This window comes from Apostichopus japonicus, chromosome 11, assembly GCF_037975245.1.
Source record: "Apostichopus japonicus isolate 1M-3 chromosome 11, ASM3797524v1, whole genome shotgun sequence".
Classification (NCBI taxonomy): Eukaryota; Metazoa; Echinodermata; class Holothuroidea; order Aspidochirotida; family Stichopodidae; genus Apostichopus; species Apostichopus japonicus.
The window spans coordinates 26,535,993-26,561,427 of record NC_092571.1 but is presented as its reverse complement, the minus strand read 5'-3'; the positions used below and the strand labels follow the sequence as shown (position 1 = coordinate 26,561,427).

The 25,435-nt window shown below is 37.5% G+C and overlaps 1 protein-coding gene and 2 long non-coding RNA genes across 13 annotated transcripts in view; 2 read left to right on the top strand and 1 right to left on the bottom strand.

The window, feature by feature from the left end:
- Positions 1 to 4,304, top strand: part of LOC139976425 (uncharacterized) — a 31,906-nt gene extending 27,602 nt beyond the window's left edge. For 2 of the 6 annotated variants that reach the window (XR_011796112.1, XR_011796113.1), the window contains exons 7-8: positions 66 to 220; positions 508 to 4,304. This is a non-coding gene — a long non-coding RNA (uncharacterized lncRNA). The remainder of the gene's footprint in view (positions 1 to 65; positions 221 to 507) is intronic. The other 4 variants (XR_011796115.1, XR_011796114.1, XR_011796111.1 and 1 more) reach the window with 4 other exon arrangements.
- The window catches only part of LOC139976424 (uncharacterized), a 289,428-nt gene that overhangs the window by 83,400 nt on the left and 180,593 nt on the right, over positions 1 to 25,435 (bottom strand). The window lies entirely within an intron of this gene.
- LOC139976264 (uncharacterized) lies at positions 9,634 to 17,559 on the top strand. The gene is made up of 3 exons (XR_011796054.1): positions 9,634 to 9,794; positions 10,087 to 10,386; positions 14,508 to 17,559. It is a non-coding gene; the product is annotated as an uncharacterized lncRNA (long non-coding RNA).

Below are 25,435 nucleotides of genomic sequence, written 5' to 3'. Positions count from 1 at the left end.
CAAACTTATATTTTTATGAACAGAAATGCAAAACAATTTGCTTTCCTTATTTCATTTTATAAAAGGATTGCTTCGACAAGCAGCCAAGCGGAGAAAAGATGAGCCCATTTTTATGCATATTAGAGGGAAGACTGTGTTGCACCGAAGTGAGGTACCACTCTCTATGTTATAGGAACTACATGCGATTCTTGACCAGGAAGACTGATACAGATCATAAAAGGTAAAGTACTTTCCTCAATGTGTGCTGTATTGAGTGTTCAGGGGTGGATCTAGGACTTTTGGAATATGGGGGTCCTCCCCAAGAAAAATAAGAAAAATTCTCTAAACTATTTGAGATGCAACATTGGGTCAATCTTTCTATTTTATTAAGCCTACAGTACTCACTGTTGGAATTTTTTAAGTAATTTGCAACATATTTCTAGCTGAATTGTATTTATGTCATAAAATGTGAGACTAAAAAATCTCCAATTTCATGGTACAATGTGTTCTGTTCATCTCCATCCTCAGAGCAGAGTTTACCACCAACAAAAGATGCTCTGATCCAGCAAGTGTAGCGCTGCACCTACCAGGCTGCTATTCTCCGTAGGGCATTACAGCAAAGGATTGTTGCACCCTCACCAAAGGGACATGGATGGAAACTTGAAAATGATGACCTTATAATCACTTGGATGACGAAGCCAACTGTCCCAGATGTTTTGCTTCAGTGTGTCAGGCTGTAGCTGTAGACTCGGCAAATGTTTTAAAGGAAGATGTTCTTGTATGAATGCACAGCTGCCGTGTACAGACCTATGTCAATGTTGAAATTGCAGCAACTTCCAAGAAGATGTTGAGAATGTTAATGCAGGAGAAGATGATTTGGAGGATGAACTGTGATGGTGTTAAATCTTGATATCTTGGTCTGAAAATGTATTCAAGTTTGAAATTTGTGAAGAGGGTTAACTTATCCTAAGTCATGTTGTCATTATTTTGTTCCCCGAGAGTTTAAAAGAACCAGAAAACATGACCTTATTCCCCTGTGTGCTGGGTCAGTTCCATGGCAGGGATTTTCAAATCAGAGGAGGGGATATGCAAATTTTGTATTTTCCTTTTAATCAAATTTATTTACTCCTCTCCTTTAGAGAATGTATTAAAGGTGCTTTCTTGCTCCCAAGCACTGTAAATCAAAATAAGTGTGGTATGAGTTAATGGATTGTTAAGGTGACTTATTGGGTTGGGACCAGAGATACGTCCTTTACATTTTAAAGTTAACATTGCAGTATATTGCATTACTGCTTGTGTAGTTCATTGCTGGATCGAGATCCAGAAAGCTGTTTCTATTCAGGAGATGAGTTAAAACAAATCTTTATTGGTTCTGTTGCCATAAGCAAGCATTGCAACCTATACTGTAGGGCCTATATTGTATGTGTGTGTGATGCCCTTGCTTGTAAATAATATCTTAAGATAGTTGCACAGCAGATCTCATATTGGGGATATGGCTCCATCATATTTAGTACATAAAAGCTTTTGTTTTTGGTGGAGGTCAAAGGTCACATGGGGTCAGCAGAGGTTAAATCATGAAAATCTCAAAATTCCCTGATCTCCAGAACCCAAACATCAAGGAAGCTCAAATTTACATGGTAGGTTAGTGCAATTCTGTGTTAAAATTTTACACTATTCTTGAGAAGTTCAAAGGTCATTTTAAGTCCGCAGTGGTAAAATCTTGAAAACAGAAAGGTAACAACAGCAGATCTCGTATTTACATGTGGCTTTCGTGGATTAGTGCAAGGTCCCTTTTGTTTGTTTACCGAGGTCAAAGGTCAGCAAAGCTGAAAGTTTGAAAATGTGAAAACCTTTGTAATGTCTAGAACCTGAGCATCCACATACTTCATATTAGCATGGTAGATTAGGGCAAAATTGTATAGCCTCTAAACTCAGTTGTAGAGTAGGTTAAAGGTCGTTCAATTTTAGAAGAGGTCAAATCTTGACAACCTTGTTAACACAGTTTATCCAGGAAGGGAACAACAGCAGATCTCATATTTCGCTTGCGGGATCCTCATATTAAGTGCAAGGTCTCTAAGAGTTTTGGTTAATAGCTTTTGCTATTTCGTTAGTACGCCCTCGCTTTTTCGTAGTTTTCCCGGCGTGCCCCTCTGTGTCCTTTTGTTTTATGATTTCAAAGAAAGGGAATTCATGCCCACTTTTTCCACGTGGCTCCGCGAGATTTTATGATTTATTTAACATCCTCTCGTCTTCGTTATGCTTATAATTCTGGAAATACCCTTTTGTCTATGGAACTTAACTCGCCACCAATGTTTTCTTCTCAAGGAAAATCACGTTTTTCGTTATTGGTTTTCAGCACTTATATTGTTTATATCATTGATATATCTCGTGCCCTACCCTTTTTAATTTTTTACTTCGACAGATCTGCTGTAAATATTCAAGAGGCCGTCTAAATTGTAATTTGGTGGATTGTAGATTAATGACTAAGTATCATTACTTTCCCTATAATACCTACTACCCATATCACTAAAAGTACATGTGAACAACCGGTTGAGGGTTTCTTGTTACCACCTAATGCAACTTAGTTGTAATCGATATGTGTCTCCCTTTTATGTTAACATAGATTTGTTTTCTGACTTATTAAATTACTGTTCATATGTTATGTTGAGGTAAATGCTATGTTAGTAAATCGTTGTGTTCCATAACGTGGTTTATACAAGAAAACGCCCTCTAATCGGTGTCATAATTATATTGATGCATATTGTGAAATCATTTACTGTGTTTTTGTCAAGTTTGCCCAATATTAGACATTAGTAGAAACGGCACTTATCACCTTACTTGTTGAGTAGATTTTCGATTCGGATGATTAATGACCGTTCGCTTCAAACGTGTCTGGCCAATGCCTGGGTCAAATCTGACAGTGTGACAAACACTTGTAGCTGAGAGAAGCTTAACTTGTTCCTATATTCGTCAAAATCGAATGGGTGTCTATTGACCTAAGATTGCAAAGTATTGATATATTTGTCCCAAATCGTAATGACTGTTTGCTGTTGTGTGTTAGGACAGATGAACCGGTAGTTGATATTTGTTCTGTGAAACTAAACATTTAATATACCAGGTCACTCTTTTATAATTCTATATGTTCAAAATCTAGTGACGCTGGCATGGAGACGTTCGACTATTAGAATGTATATCGCCTGTTAAATAAGAAGAACTTGTCTGACCGGTGCTGTGGCCGAGTGGATAAGGGCGGTGGCATTTAAAGCAATGAGGCTTAGCAATCGGTAGGTTCGGTGTTTGATCCCCGGCCGGACCATAGTAAGATGGTTGTCTCATCCAAGAGCAATCTGCGGTTTTCCCATCTGAAATGACTACCTAAATTGAAAAGATTCCAAATTTGAGTTAAAATGTCGAAGTGGCAGCCACCCGAGTTGTAATCCACAATCCACATTCGTTTTAAGCGTCGTAAAAATAATGCCCTGCAACTTGACCATAGTCATGGACTAAAAATTGGCATTCAATCTGATGTTGTTCGTATTGTTTGTATGAGTATGTTTAACTTTTGTGTGTTTAGCAGTGAGTTTGTGACCCTGCACGTGTAATTGGCCTTTTTTGGATAGTACTTTTTCCTATAAAATATTATTTTCAGTGTATGTAATATTTTCAGTTTCAGCAGAATTTCAGTCGAGTTTAAACTGGCTTGAAATCAAAGTTGCAGTTCTGAAGTAACTTTTTGGGGGCCTAGAATGAATTCCGGAGAGGTTGTTTAACATAGCAGTTTTGACCCTTTTATTGTAGTCAGCATCGTGGCTTGCGGTTATCAATATTTCTCTTTAACGGGAAACTGCTCGTTTGAATTGGGAATCCAACAATATGATAGTTTGTCTCAAAATGTAAATGCTAAAGTCTCTAATATTTAATCCAGTTGAGTAACATACTTAGGTTTGATTCAAGGTTTCGTAGAACTGTCTTAAATTTTAATCAAGATTTAATTGCCATGATATCATAGCGACAGACAATGCTAAAGAAGTCGATATATTCACCACCTACTGAATCATAATATATCATTTATCAAATTCTTTGAAACTTCAAAAATTAATTTCTTTACAGTAACCATTCACTCAAGACGGTTTCTTCTTACAACCGAATCTTTGGAACAATTTATCTTTTACTACAGTATTCGAAACATAAATCTGACTGTTGCAGACGCTCCATCAGGCCTGCTGTCACTTCGAGGTCCGTTAAACTGGTTAACGCCAGTGTAACAGTTTAGAGACCAAATCAATTTGTATTATTTTTCTTGCATTTTAGCACCACCATTCTTCCTCACTTCAACGTTGCCATGGGAAAACATAAGTGAGTACCGAATGGGCTCTACTATTTATAAAAAAAAGTAGAGACCTTTAGATGGGGATTTTTTTTGGGGGGGGGGGAAATGGGAGCTACTTTGACCAAAATGGGAGGTAATGTATCATTGGATAGCGGGAGGGAAAACACACACTGACTATATTTATCAAGAAAAACATAATTTCTCTTCAAGAAAAAGCTTGTCACCATGTAGGAAAAGGTCATTAAACCTCATGATATGTAGAGAATGATGAGATGAACTTTAAACTGGGATATATTAAGTGTCGGGGTCAAATTTCAATAAGGTCAAAGTTCAAATCGTTCAAACAGAGATCAAACGTCAAACGCCTCAAAAGTTATTTTGTTGCCATTACCCTGCTTGTCAGTAAGTTGGATATGCCACTCAACAACAAGATATGTAGAGAATAATGGAACATTTTGAAATGGTACTTATATATGTGGTTTTTAAGGATCTAGATCAAAGGTCACTGTAGGTCAGAGGTCAAATTGTAATAAATTGCGGGGGGGGGATGAGATTTGCAACTCCACGGATTGCCCTCTTGGTTTAGTTTTACCTAGCAATTCACAATTGATTTTGGCCATCGCGTCGCATTAATTAATTAATTGCCCATGGGGTGGTGGGTTGGGAGGCTCGCTGTTGTGCCATTTTAGTTTGCTGGAACGCTGTAGTATAAACAGGTACTTATGGTTTGACACACAAGTCCATATGGACCCAATTAGGGTATAACTCAAAACAAATGATATAATGTTGGTTGATCGCTGATTTATATCACTTTTTTATCCGTACGGAAAACACTTATATGTCTCTGTGTGTTTATATCTGGACCTCACAAGTGATACTATGACACAATAGAAAGTCCTGTGACTTATTTTAAAGAATAACGGACATGACATCGATTGTACCTAAAACAATTATAGAAAGCAAGTTTTGGTGTGTGTGTGTGTGTAATGGATAGACTGTTCACACAATAGCTCGAAAAGTACATTGAACTTCATGTCTGCGGTTCCTACATATTGAGTGCAAGAACCGAATTGTTTGATGTTGAGGTAAAGGCTCATTTCAGGTCAACAGAAGTCAGATTTTGAACACCACAATAACCACAAACGTAGAGGTGTCATGAACTTCATATACCAGGCATAAGATCCACGTTGAAATGTAAAGATGTCTCAGCATGAAAATTATGCTGGCTTTGAAACAGTGTTTAATATTACTTACTTAAAATAAATAGTATGATTATTGGGACGAATATCAATGGAAGTATGCCATACTCCTCTTTATTCAGTGTTTCATTTGTACCTTACCGGTCAACCCAGCTTTCTTTGACCCTCAACAGTTTGTCTGGGGTCAGATAAAAATGGGTCGTCCGCCTAATTTTGCGATAATTTACTTATGAAAGGGGATTGGGTCTAAAATATTCTTGGATGTGGGAACAGGTATATGGCGTATTTTCCTGCACTATGCTAATGTGGCACCTGCCCATCCCGACCATATATGCCTAAGCAGTCGGGTCCAAACATATTAGACACACCGTCTGAACAATTTTCCGCCCGCCTGGCCTAGCTCACTTGATCCGCCCATTATCTTCGCGATTTCACGATTGAATACTCCGAGGAAATTCTCCACCGTGTATCACCATGGAGTGTTTTACCTCCATGGTATCACCTATCAGATATATCCTCGCAGGGCCATGCAAGTCCATTGGAGTTCCCTATACACGTCAACGTAAAAGGATAATGCTAGCAGCCAATCTGTACTGCATAGGCCTAGTTTATTATTAGTTTATTAATAGAAGCTTACTTATACTAGTATCGCGAAGGTTTTCTTTCGACAGTTCTTAAAGTTCAATATACAAAGTGATAGTAAGTTCATAGTTTCACATTAAGGTAATCACTCTGTCAATAATGAAAAGAGAACTTTCAACAAAGTAAACTTGTTAGTCAAAGAGAGCGAAAGTTCGGTCACAAATCGTAATTAAACATTTCCTGTTGTGAGATTCGAAGGAACTTTAGCATGCAACGCCCAGATTATGATCTTTGTGCATTGAACTAAACTTTCAAAATAAAATGGGGACTTTCAATAAAGTAACATTGTTAGTCAAAGAGAGTGAAAGTTCGCTGACAAATCGTAATTAACAATTTCCTGTTGTGAGATTCGAAGGAAACTTAGCGTGCAACGCCGAGTGCTCTTTGCTCTTGGAACTGAAATTCCAAAACCTGGTTATTTTTATTTACTTAATTCCCGATGTCGATTTTTTAAATCCTAGCAGATTCCGGCAAAAACTGCTTGACTACCGTGAAAACTGAGCCCTCATCGAAGCTAGTATATAGCCTACTGTCAGATTAGCCTAACCAACTCGTTAAAAACGTTCTTGACTGAAAAACAGGAAACTATTTCATATCCTTTCTCAAACAATTATCGATAATATTGAGCATCATGGGAAAATCATCGGTTTCACTTTACTTAACTGCAGCTTGTGTTTTTATTAATAAAGCTATCTCTAGTAGTATATACAAGTTTGCATTTGCCTGCAATCAAGAATGTAAGTACATTTCCCGAAAATTTAGCTATAGCTACCAATTGAATACTTAGTTGCCGTTATTCAACATAACACTAAACATGTAGATGAAGAATGGGCTGTATCTTTCTATCAGTATTTCCTTCTATCAGAAGTGTACAAGTACAGTAACATAATTATGTATATTGACTGTATGCACATTTTATGTGTACTGGCTGTGTGTATACATTCCACTACAAAACATAAAGAGCCTCAGAGGCCAGTTAGTTGCACCAAGGAGGATCTAGCGGAACCTCCTTGGTTGCATAAGATTCACAATATATTTACACTCCATTGATTCCACACATATGAATCCAAGCATATCTATAGCTGGATATTTCATCCTGTGGTTAGCAGGGAGGGAACAATGTCACTAACTGTGACAGTCTGCTGCCAGAGTGGGAGATAAGTGGGGTTTTGATGTGACCTAGCTTAGCTAACGTTTGCCCCAAATTTTCTTGGGACCAAGATTCGCTATATACGTCGTATTAGGACAATGTGTCTGTATGTCATTATTTTTTATATAAGCTACAATATGGTTATGATCATGATTGAAATTAATATTTTCATTACTTTTTCAGTTTCTGTTCACACCTGTGTAACCAGTACCATGCTAGGCAAGTAATTGTGACTCAAATAGGTCTTAAATCGGAACTACAATACATTTGCCAACTCTATAAAGCTAAAGTAAAAATGATCATTGCTTTCTCAAAGATTGTGCAGCAGTGGTTACATAATATAATGTTGAGTCAGCAAGTTGGTTAATAGAGACTTTTTATTAATACCTCTGGTCAGCACTAGCTTTTGTAAGTGGCATTAAAATTCCCCGGGTATTGCGAATTTCTGTTTTTTGTTGTTGTCGCTCCAATGACTAATTTCCAAATGACTACGGTACTTACCTGGATGTAATAGTAAACCGTTTTGTGCAGGTTGTAAATGTTTCGGTATATTAACGAAGTAGATGTAAAGTTATTGTATAGTGAACTATCTATCTTTGTGAACGCGTGTCTGTCCGTCCGTCAATCTTTCTTTATATTTTTTTTAATTGATCTGTCAGCATCAGTTCAAAGGCACTGATTCCTCGATGCATATTTGCTCAATCCTATTGAAAATAGGATAAGACCTAAGCTTATAATTAGTTATTGACTCTTGGACGTGCGATACTGATGCGTATGAAGGGTAAATGTCAAATGTATTTAGATGTCATTTTGGTGCACATTGTTGAAATAAAGGAAATGCTTCTTCCAAAATATTGAATTGATATTTTCAACCAAGAATATATCATTTGAATTTCTACAATTAAAATAAGGTATATTCATCTGCAAAATGTTATATTATAATTGTACAATCCACAAGTAAAGATAATATGTTTGTTGTTGGGAAGGGTGTTTTTATTTGGGGGGGGGGCAATGTGAAGGAACTTGAAATCAAATATTTGTGTCATTTTTTATTATGAAGGAAATAAGTTTAATCTTCATCACTTTCCTATGCCTATATGTTTTTTCGTTATTGTAAGTTATTGTAATACACAAATAAGTGCAGTTGCCACTATTAATTGTTATTTGAGGTGGTGGTATGAACTTTGTTACACCATCGGAGATCGTTTGACATTCAGTCATCTTGTGTTCCTTAAAATTGTCTGAAGACAATTTGGAGAGTAAAGACCTCCAGGAATGTACTTTCTGAAAACTTCTAGCAATTAAAGGGTTCTATAATTTGGGGTCTATACTAACTACCTATACTGACGTCAGCTGGGCATTTGAATGAATTAATGAATGCATGATGGGTTTTCATGCACAACCACTATCAAGCGGACAGTGAGAAACATGGAGGGCTGTGATGAAACCAAAATATAAAATAACAAAGATAGAAGAAAAGCTTGCCTGAATATGTTGCCATACTGAGAAACGTAAAAAGGACAGCATTTCATTTAAATTTCTTTTGTTCTTGACTATCTATAAAGAAATAAGAAATCTATGATATTCAAATGTTTGGGTATCTTCATAAATTATTGTATACCTGTAAGCCATTTACAAAAAGTTTCGGATAATTCATATATTTGTTGTAAGTTATTTTCTGATGTGAATATTCTCATGCATATTTAAATTAATAACTTTATTAAATAGCGGCGCAATACATTATCATACACTGTTTACTATGTGTGCTATGTCATTATCGCTTGTATCGGTCCAATAAATTCCGTGACAATATCTTGTCTGAAATTATCAAAATAAAGTGTACACAAATTAAAATGCTGTAAGAATTCACCTGTTTTAGCGCGTTTATTATAAGGTATGAAAACAACTCACTTTCAATGAATATTTACAACGAAATTATGTTCACGAAATAAACTCGACTTTCTTAGACCGAATTCATCGACAATAATCACTCCCTGATGATCCTCGCGGCGCGTTTTATATCATTGACACCTTTTTTCTTTGGGTTTGAAGTATTTCACACCCAGCATGTGAGAGAGAAAAAACAAGCACCTAAGATAACACAATCACAAAACATGACAAAATCGGTATTCATAAGAACTCACAAGACTTGACCGCGAATTAAGGAAAAGGGAAAAAATATTGCCACCTTCTGTTGTTTGCACCCGATGAACCCAAAGACCTTAAATTCAAAGTGATTGTTTTGAACACAATTGTTTTTCATAACAAATTCCAAAGGGCGCTCTCAATTTATCAGGCGCCACTTACCCTTTCCTGTATAAAATATAGCGTTGATATGTAACATACAATACACTGTTATTAGTTGTTGTAAAAGGAAGAAGCCTTATTTGTCAAATCGTATTTTTTTCATTGAAAGTTTGTGAAGAAAAGCTAAATAGAATGTCCGTGACTACCATTCAGTGTTTTCTGGTGCTGTGCATGTATACCGCTCAAAGTAAGTGTATGTTATATTAAATACATTCGCCGTGATTAATAAGAACTTGTCCTGAGCAAGATAACAAAACAGAAATATTCCATATGCTCTTTACAGTGTATTTAAGGGAGTGTTAACTAATTGATTTATCATAACTCATAAAGTAGGAACAGTGACTTTATCTATCAGCTGTATAAATGTAAATATATTAATCTACTACATGACATTGTATCCAGAAGCACCAGCAAAATTAATCAATCTGAATTACATTAATTAAGGTGCTCATTTATAATTATTTTGGAATTCTTTACAGCGACGACGACTAATGATCAGTGCAGTGACAAGAACGCTTTGGAGAAACCTGTTTCACTTAATGTCGGAGGATCAGTTTCTTTAAAATGTAATGTTACGGATTTGTATCAAGTATTATGGTGTATCAATAATACTGTAGTGTTTATTGGATTTCAACCCAGCGATCCGTATACTTCCAAACTAGCGGTTTTGGCAGAGAACTACACTCTCCAAGTGAAAAATATTGATGAAAATGACGCTGGTCTTTATACCTGTATACAACATGGACAAACAGTCGACAGATACAGTATAACAATAACAGGTAATGTTATTCAAGTTGGAAATAGGTTAAAACTTCAGTTTACTGTCTCGAAGTGATGATATATTTCCAGTGGCGGCACCAAGGGGGGGGGCTTGAGGGGGGGGGGGCTTTAGCCCCCACTGAAGTAGTCAGCTCCCCCATTAGCCCCCCCGACTGAAATAGGCACAAAAAAAAAACCTCATTGAAACAATATAGCCTACCCAAATTTTGTCAGCCATAACGCAGTGCTACAATGGTCAATGGAAAATTTTGATGAATTTTGTTCTCATACGGCAATGTCGTGTGCGTTTCACAAACAGCGTGTATACAGACTAAAACAGGAGTTGTGTCAGAAAGCGCGATATACTTGGAATTGGATCTTACACAGCAGGTAATATTTTAGTGATACGAAAACTGTGAATTTTATCTTCCATTCTAATTTGACTAAAGTTACTCACAAAAAAATGCATATTTTTGGAGAAATTTTCAGGTGACAAAAGCCTCGCTAAATGCCACCATTTTGCATGTAGGCCTTTCCAGGATTGGGAAAAATTTCAAAAGGGGAGGGGGGCACCCCGTCCCCTTATACCCCTCCCCCAGGACGGCGATCACTCAATCTTGTAAGCCACCCAAAGAATTGGCTCAGCCCCCCCCCCTTAGCCTCCCCAACTAAAAATTCCTGGCGCCGCCACTGTATATTACATATGTTATCGTAAAGCTATATACCATGGGACCTTTGTCAACAAAACTTGGCATTCGAATGCCAAGTATTGCTAAGTATTGCTATCTATCTATCGATAAAAATATATATATATATATAAAGCAGAAATCAGTAATTCCTATTGACTTCACTTCCATGCCGACACTCTTCTTAATAAAAAGTTTCAATTCTTGTGAGACTTGGTCACTTTCGGTGACCATGCACTGAAGAAGAGCTAGTTTTGCTTGAAAGCTCTACAAAAATCAAACATTGCTGTTTTACTTCCAATGACTCATTTAATCTAATTGTTGTATCTCCCTCGACTTCCAGCCTTTCTCTAAATGCAGCATAATTTTCTTAACAGTTCTTTCCGTTATTCCTATAAATATATATATACTATTAGAAAAAACAGAGAAATAAGAGATGACTCGTAATTGACAAATAAGGAGTACATGTTATAAAAAATGTCTTGGAAATTTCAGTCCCAAAAAAGAGTGACGTGTGCGGTTGGCAATTTCAATAATGAATTTGTCCAGATGTGCTTTTAGCTTTGAAGGCAAAGGAATTGTTGCGTCTTTCTCGTGGTGTCCAATGAGACTTTTAGTTGGAACCATGCATGTAGTATTGGGTTCGTATCCTTGCGTTAGGTGTCTGTAATCGGGTCGGAAGTCTTCTCTTCGGAAAATTCTCTCAGTCTAATACGGCGAGCAAAATTAGTTAAATCAAAGCATAGACCAACTGCGTCTAGGGAAGGACACAAAGATAGACTACTGTGTTAAACGTCTTGTTCGTCTTTAAAAAGAACAAATAGTCCGATACATTTATGACGTTTTTAATGAGATCGTCGTATCCCGGTGATGAATTAAATAGTTTGGGCACCTACTGGTAATATGTGGTTGGCCTATATATGCTGTGCAGATGATGGAGTAGCGGGCCCTGTACTGTTAATTGTTCAAGTTTTGCCATTTTATATGGAAACAATCATTCTTAAGTCCCATTTGGTAAGAATTTCCCAGGGCAGTGAGAACCAGTTCTTATTTGTTACAATTTTAACCAGGTTCAGTCTTCATTTCAGTCTTCATAGACAATCTCTTAAAACCTAAAATGTTTTTTAATTGCTTCTAACTTCAAATCAGTAACTTAACATTAACGGAGAGAAATCGATCGGATCTTTCGTATTAAGTCTTACATCACAGGCCTCAACAAAGACTTGGGACCCCTTAACAACTATCAGTTCCACAAACATATATAATCGGTTTCGTTTTTCATTGTCTTTGCTCCTCAATCCGCTTCCTGTATAGTCATGGTATATTTGGTACTAATGCCATAAATGCCACTTACACTTATGTAGCGTCAAAGTTTCATTGTGTTTCATTTTGTACTTTTCATTTCACTGCCAAGTATTGCTGACGAAGTTCCCAGACACCGAAAATTTCAATATATTGTCTAAATCAATACTTCTTTTATGTCAAATAAGATTCATATTTTATTTCCCTGCTTTTGCCTAAAAATAATAATTTACAAAAAATTTATGATTAATTTTTTGTAAATTATTATATATATATATATATATATATATATATATATATATATATATATATATATATATATATATATATATATATATATATATATATATATATATATTACAACCGTTTAACTGATTTTGGACCTTAGCTATATGGCGCGAGAAAGCGGAATATATTACGTACAAAATTATGTATGCCTTACTTGCAAAATACATACATGGTTTACAAAAATACATTTTAGAAACATTTATATATATATATATATATATATATATATATATATATATATATATATATGAACACACATATCTATTCTCTGAAAATGGTATTTATTCCCTTAAAGTATAGGCTATATTTATATATTCTCCATGCGCAGAGAAGATGTTTTCCTAACTACTCTCTAGTCTTAAGTATCTAGACTAAGATATCACATTACTTTTATGATTTAGTGTGTACGTCAATGGGGCTTTTAATGGGCGTATGCTACCTTTCAAAGATATTTGTCTGGAACTGTATGTAACGCTGAATCAGCGTTACCAGAAAGATTTTGACACCGAATTAACACACCGCGTTAAATTCGAACTCGATCAACCTCATCCGACCACACCCTCTCAACGAATGACACCACAGGATGATTTAGAAAGCCCTTCCCTTACGTTTACCCGGAAACTAAATGGTTTTAATTTTTTTTTTTTTTTTTTTACCTAGATTATTTCAAGTAACGTGTGCGATTTCGAGAATATATTTTTTTTTCCAAAATATTTAAATTTATTCTCAATGCAAAATGTATTCATATTAACGACGAGTTTAAGACAATTTAAACAGGAAGAATAATTACAACAGGAGAATCCCCATAGTTTGTCGTTTTTTTTTTTTGTACATGTTTACTCTGTGTTATGAAGCATCTGGTCTAATTTGTACTTACTCATATTTATGTAATTCTGGACACTCATGAAATTGCACATTTGTTAATTACTTAATTTCTCTTGTCCTGTACTTTTACTGGGCTTGCATGACAATATCACTCCTTTTCTTCATAGATTTTCTCTTCTAATTTCACTGTACGAGCTATACATAATTCTTCTATAGTGTTTAAACTGGTTATAAACTGCCTTTTGTGTTAAATAATCAATAGGCGTACATAACGCAGTGTCATACGATGATCAATTAATTTCTCTTCTAGAAAAGGGGAGTCAGTGATTTGTAACATATATAATACGCGATACCTCATAATACGGCTATCGAAAGATATTCTCGTCTCCTGAGTTCTGCACGAGTTTCCTGTGAAATCATACACGTTTCGGTTTCTATGTGTAATTATATCTATTCTTTGCAACCATATCTTTACATTGCTTGTAATTTAGTTCTCCGATAAACACTTCACATGTTGTTACTATTAAACACAGACTATGGTTATGACTTTCGTTGTTATCCCAAAAGATCAACTATACAGCACTGGTTGAGTTATTAGTGATATTTCACAGATGCAATATTGAAATAACACTCTTGTTTACACCAAGCAAATCTGTTAAGAGCACATCTGGTGTGCAATGTGCTCTATAGTATTCCTAACAAATGTTACTGTTTAAGTCATTTTGGACATTCTACTAATTGTAACTATGAACCTATGGTCTCTCTCGTAGCAGGGATACAAGCTGAACTGTATCTTCCTTTCTATCATGGTATCTCCTATGCATTGTTTATTTCACTGATTAGTGTGGATGATTACCATCATAACTATATCAATACAAACTGAGTTATCTAACCGACAGCTATATAAATCCTAATAGTTAGAAGTCACAGTATACCTTGCAGACAAAAGAACGTCACTATGACGGGAATTGACGGTAAATTCACAATAATTGTTTATGTTCGAATTCGATGATAATGTTGTTGAGATTTACTTTACATAGGAGGCTTGATCTGCAAGGACCCTGGTGGCTAGATAGATTGCGAACGGCTATTACACGTCAACAGGACCACAAGTGATGTTGCAATCCTAAACAGAAAGTATTACTACTCTCAACACCACGTGATACATTAGGTGCTATTACCATACACAGCAGGTGCTAATCATCTAGACGATGCTACTGTAAAGGGGTGGTGCTACTACTCTAAACACGCGACGTTACTTAAGGCGGAGATACTGAACACTAAACGGAAGGTGCAACTACTCCAAGATGGAGTCGCTACTACAATAAACAGGGATCGACTCTACGACCTATTTCCAAAACAGATCGACGTGAAGGATAATGCCATTGAAACCTTCGGGTTAATCTTTGAGGTTGCGTACTCCCGCTGTGTTTGGTAGCCTACAAGGGGTAGGAAATCAGATGCAGAGTTCTTCATTCCAGATTTTACCTGCTTAAGTTAGAGGGAGTATTTCGTACCGTACTTTTAGGCTATATGACAATGTATGTATGTATGTATATGTGATCTTCCCGCAAGCAGGAACTCGCGAAAGAAGCCATGAAGGCTTATAGACTCACAAGCTGACCGAAGCCAATCTCTCGGCACACATCCATTTAACATCCATCCTTCCTCTCGGCAACACATCCATCCTCTCGGCACACATCCAACAATCGTTTCACTGATTGCGTACTGCCTTGAAAAATGAATAAAGTTATATCGACATGGAAGCTGTTGCTAGTTGCCGGGCCATACTAACAGCACGACATGCATAGTATTTGTGGTAGGATATTTTAATTATTAAATTGTGTTGTTTGCTCATCGTGTGAATACGTCACTCTACGAAGAGTTACGGACGGAAGAGGTTAAATGCTGTTATTTTCCGATCGTGTTTATGTAAACAGACACTGTTTTTAATTTAGATTATTCATATTATTATTATTATATTTTACCAGATTTATATAGCGCTCTTTTCATGCTGAAGGTTCTGCCTGTCAACCTGTATAATGTATAAGCAGAGCACCTCTACCTGTATAAGCAGTGAAGACCGCGTTTTGTAGTTGTGTATTTAAGCATTATTACTGTGCAGCGACGTAGCCAGGGTTCGAAAGGGGGAGGGGGGGGGGTACATTTTGCTATTGATATGGGGAGTGTTAGGGTTATTTTTGAACAATTGAAGGTCCTTAGATGCGATCTGGTGCATTTTTTTGCCAGTTTCATCATTATCATATGATATCATATTATCAGCAGATTTTGTTTTCTGTTTGAATTCTTTTACTTGTTCTTTTACATATATCAGAAAGACATAGTGCTCTTTTACAATTTTTCCAGTAGGATGATTCTTGTTTATAGTCCAATGTCTGGACTTTAATACATTGACGAACTTAACTGATGGACAATATAAGCATTCATATTTTGTAAGACAGCCAGATGTGCAGTGGCCTAAAAACAAATACCGTTATCGCAGTGTATTAGCAGTGTAATAATTATTTATAGGAAGTGCGTATCACGTACGATTGTTAGCTTAGTTTCAAAGCATGCTGTTCGTGCAACAACTTATGACGAATCATAGAAAGAATGAGAACGCACGTTGTCGACGTTGTTGTGCATACAGTTCGTGACACTCAATCGAGTGCGGTAAGGTAGGATATATGTATTTTATTACCCAGTGGCCAACTGTAGGCTTGTAATAGGCTATAGGCTAAAGTTAGCTAACTGCATCTGCCAAACTAAGTAAGGAGCTGAATCAGTAGGCCTGAATGTTACTACGATTTTAGTCGAGTTTACGGAGCTGACGAGTATTCAAGATCAAAAGAGCACTGACAAAATACCATGCTAAAAAAAACATTAGTTTTTAACATTTTTTTCGACACTGAAAGGGGGGAGCAGTTGCTCCCCGCTGCTCTCCCTGGCTACGTCCCTCTTACTGTGTAGAAAGATTATGTTTGTGTTATACTCATCAGAATTCTGTTAAAGCAGCTTTTTGTGACAATTATTTACCTTATTATTCAATGACGTTCATATAATTTAAATATTCCTACTATTGGCAGGGTTTATTATGATCCTAACGGAAAATATCTTCCAGAAAATTGTTCCACTTTGATTCCACCATTTGAAGTTACATTTGAATAGATAAGCTAGTTACGTTTGTCGTTATGGTATCGTGTGGTCAATGAGGTTCAGAAAATCATAGAAAATTCCCAAAAAAGCTGCTTTAGAGATGAACAATACAGATACTTCAGCATTGACCAAACATATATGATTTTATTCATGAGTATATTAGTTGATTTCCTTTTTAAATATATGAAAAATGCAGTCAATGCGATGTTGGGAATGGCTGAAAAGAAATCCTACACTTTTCGCATTAACAACAAAAATGGGCTTTCCCGAGAAGCGATTTGATGATCACGTGATCCACAGTGACCTGTGATGTCATTATGATGCTAACAGTGTGAGCTCTGCGTAGACTGTATACTTCAGCCGCGTGCACTGAGTGTACGTGTTAGTCCAGTTGCAACTTACTCTATATTGACGCGACAAACAACCTAAACCTAAAGGAAAGGTGATATAGAGGAATCACGCTACTGACTTCATTATAGCCATTCTAAACTGGTAACATTTTACGACCGGAAAGTGTAAAGTTGAAACAAACCAATCAAACAATGAAGACTCCGCTAGATTGCCGGATTTACAGCTGGTTAGTCTCTGAGAGAAACGATCCTTCTGGAAGGAGTGGCTCAAAAAGAATATGGATTTGCTCTCATTTGAGGCTCATGAGCTTCGTAGCCAATACATCGTCTCCAAATTGGTAAAGTTCAATGTCAACATTTTCGTTTAATGATTCATGTTTTCAAGATGATGAATAATTCGTTGAAGGGTGAATCTACGCATTCCAATCATATTCTGTAGCCACCAGCTGGTGCTTCTACTTCAACCTCGGATTCTGATATGTTGGGGGCAATGTTTAGCGCCCTTACTTGCAGTAGGCCTACTACAATAAGGGTCAATATACCAACGAAATTTTGAGGCCGACTTACCCTCCATACTATTTAAATGTTAATACCAATAGGAAATGTGTGTATGCTCAAGCGAAAAACATCGTGACAGTATGACTTTGAACTTGAATTTGATTTTACCCATTTTTTTCCTCGAAAGAGCAGGTATCCTATTCTCAACAGAGACATGTTATTGCGACCAGAGTTAGTAGTATACTCCTGACCAACTTTGATTGTTTTTCTTCGCCTCTAATGACTCGAGCAAGTGGAGTGTTTTATGCAACATTGAATGCCTGGAAAGTGTCATTTTCGGTATCTGAGAGGCACATGGCAAACATTTTTCTTGCTTGTATTATTTTAGTGCTCCACTCAGATATTATCACAGTTGCCCATGGAAATGCCGTGAAAAAGCAACTCTCTCCCCTTCCCCTTCCCCTCCCCCTTCCCACACACACTTACCCCCTCCCCTTCCCACACACACCTACTACGTTTGTGTTATACTTCCATACTAGTCTGTGCATGCAATTCTCAGTTTAATGTAAATGTTGCAAAGTGGCTAGTAGTTCATGCAGGATGGATCCCACCTTATGAAGTGAGAATGAAAAAAGTTTGATGCATGTCCACAGTCATAGCACGAATAGTGGCTTGAGCGAGTCGTTTTGCCTACACAAAGCATGGTCCGAACTTAGTTAGTGAATATCATTAGGCCTTACAATCGTAGTTGAGTAAATTTATGCAAAAAGCATATAAAGTTACTGCCAAGAACATACCTGACTAGGCTGAGCAGGCTTTGGCCTTCCTCAAAACTCAGATTAATTGCTAGGCCTATACTGCTGATGCCCTTTTGCCACATTTACAGTGTTGGGAATATGTTGCAAATGGAGGATGTGTTTGAATATTTGTACAATTCTAGATATGTTAATAGAATTAAATATTGTGTAAAAGTAAGTTGGCCTGACGTTTCAGGATCTTCTTCAAAGGCTAAATAACAAGTAACAGTAACAGAAGGGACAACAATACGTACAAAATACAGACAGGTTAATGAGCATGGTGAACACAAGGTGATGGATGAAAGGGGAATAGTAGACAAGGGATGGAGAGAAGAAAGAAGGAAACCAACAGGGAAGAGGAGAGGTAGGAGATAAACAGTGGAGGGACAAAGAGAGGATTAAGGGAAGGGGAAAGGGAATAAACTGGAGAAGGACAAAGACAGAAAGGTGTGGAGAAGAAAAGGGTGGAAGAGAGTTATGAGAAGAGGAGTGAAAGGGGGGAACAAGGGGAGAAGGAGGGGGGACAGAAGAAAAGTTAGTCATGTCCTTCCTGAATGTTGAGCCCGTGTGGTTGAATGGTGCGAAGGCGTTGCATTCACAGCCTCTCTCTGCTGATTCGTACTAGGTCAGGACGGCTACCTAAGGATTCAATCCCCTGTAGGGACAAGTCATTAATGGTATGGTTGGGAAGGTTTAAGTGTTCTCCAACTGGGGTCTCAGTCTTCATGGTGTTGACTGTGGATCTGTGACCATAAAATCGCTTCTTAAGGGTGGTTTTTGTTTCGCCAACATACTGGATGCCGCAAATTCTACAAGAGATCAGATATATGACATTAGTGGTTGTGCAAGTGATGTGACCCTTAGTCTTGTGTGTGAGTTGCATGCTGTGGCTGGTGATGAGATTGGATTCAACAATGTGGTGGCTGCAGATGATGCATCTCGAAGTACGATCACATTTGAAAATACCATGCTGAACGGTTGTAGGGTTAGAAGTTAGAGGTGGAACAGCAGCATTCACAAGAAGGTCTCGTAGGTTGCGGGGTCTTCTGTAGGCGATGATGGGTTTTTCAGGGACGGCTCGTTGGAGTCTATCTGAAGTGAGGAGAATGTTGTGGTTGTTAGAGGTGATTTTCTGAAGAGAAGGTAGATTTGGGTGGAAAGTAACAACCAGGGGGAGCTTGTTGCCGCAATCTCGTCCCTTTTTGTTCTTCACTGCCAAAGTAGATGATCTGGAAAGGGAGCGGACTCTCTGAATGGCTTCAAGCACCCTTCTGGCACTATGGCCCCTGGCAGGAAGGTGTTTTTCCAAACATCTGTATGGCGAATGAAAGAGGAATTGTTAGAGCTTGGTGGCTTGGTGTATAAGTCTGTAGAGAGAGAACCGTGTTCCTTGCGAACAGTCACATCGAGAAAGTTAGCCTGTTGGTGAGAGTAATTAAAGGTGAATTTGATGGTGCTGTGGAAAGAATTGATGTGATTGATGAAGGTGAGCAGGCTATCCTCATCACTGGTCCAAACGAAAAAGATGTCATCAATGTAGCGCCACCAGATAAGAGGACGACAGGGGGCTGTACTGAGCATGCGTTCTTCAAGGCTAGACATGAACAGGCAGGCAAATGAAGGAGCCATCCTGGTACCCATGGCAGTCTCGTGTCTTTGAAGGTATTGCTTGTCCATAAACGTGACGTTGCTTTTGGTGAGAACCTGTTGCATGAGAACTTTGAGGTCAGAGATGGGTGGACAAGGGTGGACCTTCTTAGACAGGGCTGCACACGTGGCTGCGATACCTTCAGCATGAGGGATGTTAGTGTAAAGAGAAGTGACGTCGAAAGTACCATAATCGGTACTTTCGACGTCACTTCTCTTTACACTAACATCTCTCATGCTGGTAATTTCACAATTGCATCTAGCTTCGCCATCTGCTTGTGTTCTCGGAATATGGAATCGAAACATGTTGAAATGAAGTTGTACTTTACAAGTATTGGATTTTATTGCGCAGTAACTAGGTCATATCGTTTGAACAGTAGGCTTAGAGGAGTAGGAACTGATGCAGGAGTAGTGGGTTAAGGACCCCCTTAATAATTTGGTCAGTAAAATACAAGCAAGTTGGGAGAGAATGACAGAAATTTTTCAAATTGTTCATAAGTTCAGAGTAATTCCATCTTTTGCAATTGTTTTTTTGCTTCAAAATCGCTATGAGAGACAAGCACTATCTGAAAATGCTAACCCCCCCCCCCCTGCACTTCCATACAACACTATATACAGTGAAACAGTCGGGTGTAACCTTCTATACGCCTCTAAGTACATAGTCGTAATAATAATGTACAAACTCATGTACCTATTGAACGCAAAAAGAACAAAATCAAACAACAGCAACGTTTATTACATTGATGACTATATGAATTTGAATGTATACAGTCAAACATGTAATAAACGTTGTTGTTTTTATTTTCCCATTTTGCGTTCCATACACATTGAAAAATAACGAATATACGCACCTGTCAACTGGGTTATTGAGCAGTGACAGTTTTAAGCAAATATATTATTAGCAGTTTATAGGCAGATATGAAAGTTTTAGTTTAAATTTAAACATATAGCACATTAACGGTAAACTAAATTTGCAGTAGGCCTACATGCAACAATTAATGAGTATCACTGTATACGACAAAAGTGAAATGTGTACTACTGATTGCCAGTATGTTTTTCGTCTGGCAGGCATAGTGCAAACTTAACGAGTTTCATATTCACAAGGGTACACAATTACACAGGCAAAATAACACCTAAAGGAACAACTTGCTGAACATTCTGTGTGAGAGCGAATTATTACAAGGGGAATTGTAACGTTTCCATGCAGACAGTATATATATAACAACATAAATGTTATGCCGAAGGACTGCATGCATTTCGAGTCTTTGACAGTTCACTTCAATCTCAAAACACACTATGACAACATTTAACTGAGAACGATAGTCCATGAAAAATATTTTGATAGATGAAAGAGGAATGTATTCTTATCTTCCGGGTGAAATTTGCGTACCGTCCCTTTACAACGCCATCGGAGCATTTTGGCACTTTTACTGAAGGAGAACATCCGGACGGATTGATATATCGATATGCCACCATAAACGGCGGTCATAATATACGCGATTGTTTACGGTGTTGTTCTGCTCCAGGACAAAGAGAAAATACCGTTTATCTCAAAATTATCTTCATCCATACCAAAACAACTATTCTCATAATAAATTTAAAAAAGGAATAATCCAATTATAAAGAAATACATAGGCTTTGTAGACAAAGTGTGTATGATACATAGTTGTACTGTAAGCAGCATAAGAACAGTACAAACGGTAATCAGCAAGTGACTCTCTCTGAGCGTGTAGCCAGGTGGGATGAGGCCGTTGGCCCGTTTCCTTCAAATGAGAGAAAAAAGTCGTTAAAAAAGAGAGAGTGGGAAACGGAGAGAGAAAAAAAAGTGGGTGGGGGGGACTAAATGCGTGGAAATTTGAAGAACAGCGCAGAGAGATCTCACATAAAGTTTCCGAAGTGTGGAAGTTGGAATATCTCATTCCCATTTATGACTAAAGAAGATTTCATAGGCTTAGCGGTATATTTAAGCCTTTTGTCCCCGAATAGCTATCTGCGCCGGCAGCCTACACAGACCAATCCGCTACGGAAAAGAATACAAACGTAGGCTAGTATTGGTCTTTATTCACTTGATTTGGCCGGTAAATTCTCTAAACTTGTCTTCTTTTCCTTAATCGCGGTGGGCAAATAAACTAAATTCATATTTTGTGAGCAGAAAATCGCTGTTATTTGAGCGCGAATATGGCTACAGGCAATATTGAATAAAAAACAAGTCAAAATTAGAAAAACCTTAGCTACCACGACAAGCCATCGAATAACTTTAGATCAGGGTTGTCCAACCTACGGCCCGCGGGCCACAGTCCAGCAGGCCGCAGGGTTGCGTCCGGCCCGCCAGAGATGCTCTACGGTGCGAAATTTTAGTGAGCAGATTTATTGATAATAATTTGAAGCTATATAATCAACTATTCGAACCTTCTGGGTCCAAAACACTGCATACAGGTCAGTTTGTGTGACACTCTCTCAGCGGAAGTGGGGAGGGGGGGGGGCTGAACTTTATTCATCTGTTTTATCAGGAAGGAAAATAAATCAGTGCGCTCCGCGCGCAGTGCTCACATTTTGTTGCCTTGGGCTTCGGGCAACAAATCGGAAAATCGAGCGTAGGGTTCATGCGGCCCCTCCTTCATCATAATCATTCCATGTGGCCCTCCTCTGTAAAAGGTTGGACAACCCTGCTTTAGATCATTGTACAGTAATTAGCTATATTAAAGGTTTAAAATCACATATCTGGCGATGACTACATATTATGTATGGAATTTTCATGAGTTACTTTTTATTCCATGTCTAATATAGTGCTTTCTGTAGTGACAACCTAGTCTCCAGTATTATCGTTCTCATTAAATAGACTTTTACACCTGTTTTCTGTTGCTATAATACTTTTTTTTTTTTAAATTAATACCTGAATCATGAGCATTGGCTTTACACCTACGAATAGTATCTGTTATACTACCCAACGTATGTTAGGATGTGATTTCAGAATATGTTGTCACTTGCAGGAAATAAATAATTTGGTATAGTTTGACATAATCTGGAATTCATAATAATAGCTTGATTCCGAAATGATGATATCATTGATCAGGCAGCCATGGGGACATTGACTGTTATAATGTACTATAAACTCTCTTGATTTTGAACAACAAAGCAGCCAGCGCAATTACATGCTGTAAAAAGTATATAATTGATTGATTGATTGATTTATTTGTTTTATCACGTGAATATATATACACACTTTTGATAATAGTCACAATTTGAGCCTAGTAATACTTGGCGATGATGTGGAAGTGTATATCAACTACTCGTAATTTCACGTTTCTCGAGCTCAATATATACAGTTTTAATTCACAAATATACCAAAATAAATGAATTAACACTAAAATGAGCATGGTTAATACATATTTTCTGTTCGTAATTATTATTAAGCTGCACATCGTGATACAGTAGAACACAACTTCTGCAAGGTAAACTGTATGTAACTTGCTTACTTTAACAAAAATAACAGAAAATGACGATTAAAATGTTAATTGGTGTCCTATACGAACAAAACTATCTCGCTGTGCTGCTGGTCAACGTTGAAGTGATGAAAAATAGTTTTGCTAGAATGCAGGGAAAAAAGTACAATTTGATTGTAAAACTGTCTACTGTTACACTGGGGGTAACCTGTTTAACGGACCTCGAAGTGACAGCAGGCCTGCTAGAACGCCTGCAGCAGTCAAATTGTTCTGTTTCGAAATTCTGTAGTAACCAAATAAATTGTTCCAAAGATTTGGTTGTAAGAATAAAGTGCTTTGGAGTAAATGGTTACTGTTGAGGAAATTTATTCTGAAATCTCAAATTTGTTTCAAAGAATTTAATAAATGATATAATATTGTTCAGCAGGTGGTGAATATGTCGACTTCTTTACAATCATAAGATTCTATGATATCATGGTAATTAACTATTGATTCAACTAAAATGGTTAATTATTATATTTCATTATTAATTGACTAATGAAAAACACACATGTTCCTTCAACAGAATGAACACATGTCAAATTCTCATCTCATGAGGAGAGTGGAAGAGTGAGGAGGGGGGGGGGGGGGGTAGGCGGTGAATCCTGTCTACTTTTATTCTTGTTACAATTTGCCCGAAACGATGACACATGGCCAAATTAAACTCGACGTCTGTTGAAATTCTCATGCTCTGAAACAATGTGTCTAGATAACACGGAGGAACATGTGAGTTTGTGCCGAAAAATTGTTGCACGGGTGTAGAACTATGCAATTAAGTCGTAACAATCTGTATGGACAATGTTCCCATCAAAAGACGCGATATATATACGATATATATACTTACATGTCTGTGAATTTGTATCTTGATGCCCATGAGCACTATGATGAAAGAAAGACAAGTAATTTTCTTTGTTTCGTTAATATGGAAACTACATGGTTCAAAAAGGTTGCAACCTTCAACCAATACTTTTGGTGGTGTAGGTTGAACTGTAAATCAAACAAATAGAAATATATAAGATGAACCGTGCTACATGTTATCACAATGCCGAATCAAGTACAAGCCTGCACCAACATCAGCCATGTGGTTATTTCTACAAAATGGAAAATTCATCGCTACTTTGCATCGGAAGCTTAAGAACCCTTACATCCCATGCCCAGAAATAATTTCAGTCGCAATTTCTGAAAGCCCTCCCCCCCAACACCATACAACCTCCTTGCTCCCCCTTCCCCCAACACCACACAACCTTGCATCCCCCCCCCCCCCCATTAGCTGAATCCGGCCATGACCGTAGCAGTTCCACGCTCTTCAAAATCTCTGTACCCTGCCACCTCTGCAGATATTCATGTTTGGTTGTTAGATAAATTGACCCCCCCCCCATCCCCACCGACCCCACAATAAGACCTACATAAAAAGCACCCTATACTTTTTATTCTGATCATCATCACTCATCAGTGATGTGTGAAACATCATATATAGAAAAAATAACTTGGTTCCAATTATACACAGTCGGATTTCCTTTCAATTTAGTGCATTCCTAACTCTGAATATGTCTTAGGATATACTTGTTACAGAAGGCTAATACAACTTAAAACTACACACGGCTAGGCCTACATCATACACGTAGTATGTACAGTTGGCCTACACTCGTACTCGGACAGTAACATATTGAACATACAAATTCTAGAGGACACTCCCCTATAATATAATGGAATCGCCCAGTTTGAATATTCATATTATATGGATTGTGTTCCGCCAAACAACTTTAATTGGCTAAATTACTGTGGGCAAAGGGTGGGTGTGTTGATTTTAACCAATCAGAATGGATTCTTGAAGCATCAAAGCTGTAAATACCGACTGAACAAACACATTTGGACAACGAAATCAGAAATTATCAAGAGATGTTTGAGCTAATAGTTTCCTTCTGTTGACTTCGCATCAGGAAATTAGCTTCGGATTTGTCTTGGTTACGGTTATAATATTTCATATTTCTATATACAAACAGACCATAGTTTACAGATAAATGTCAAAGCTTTCATT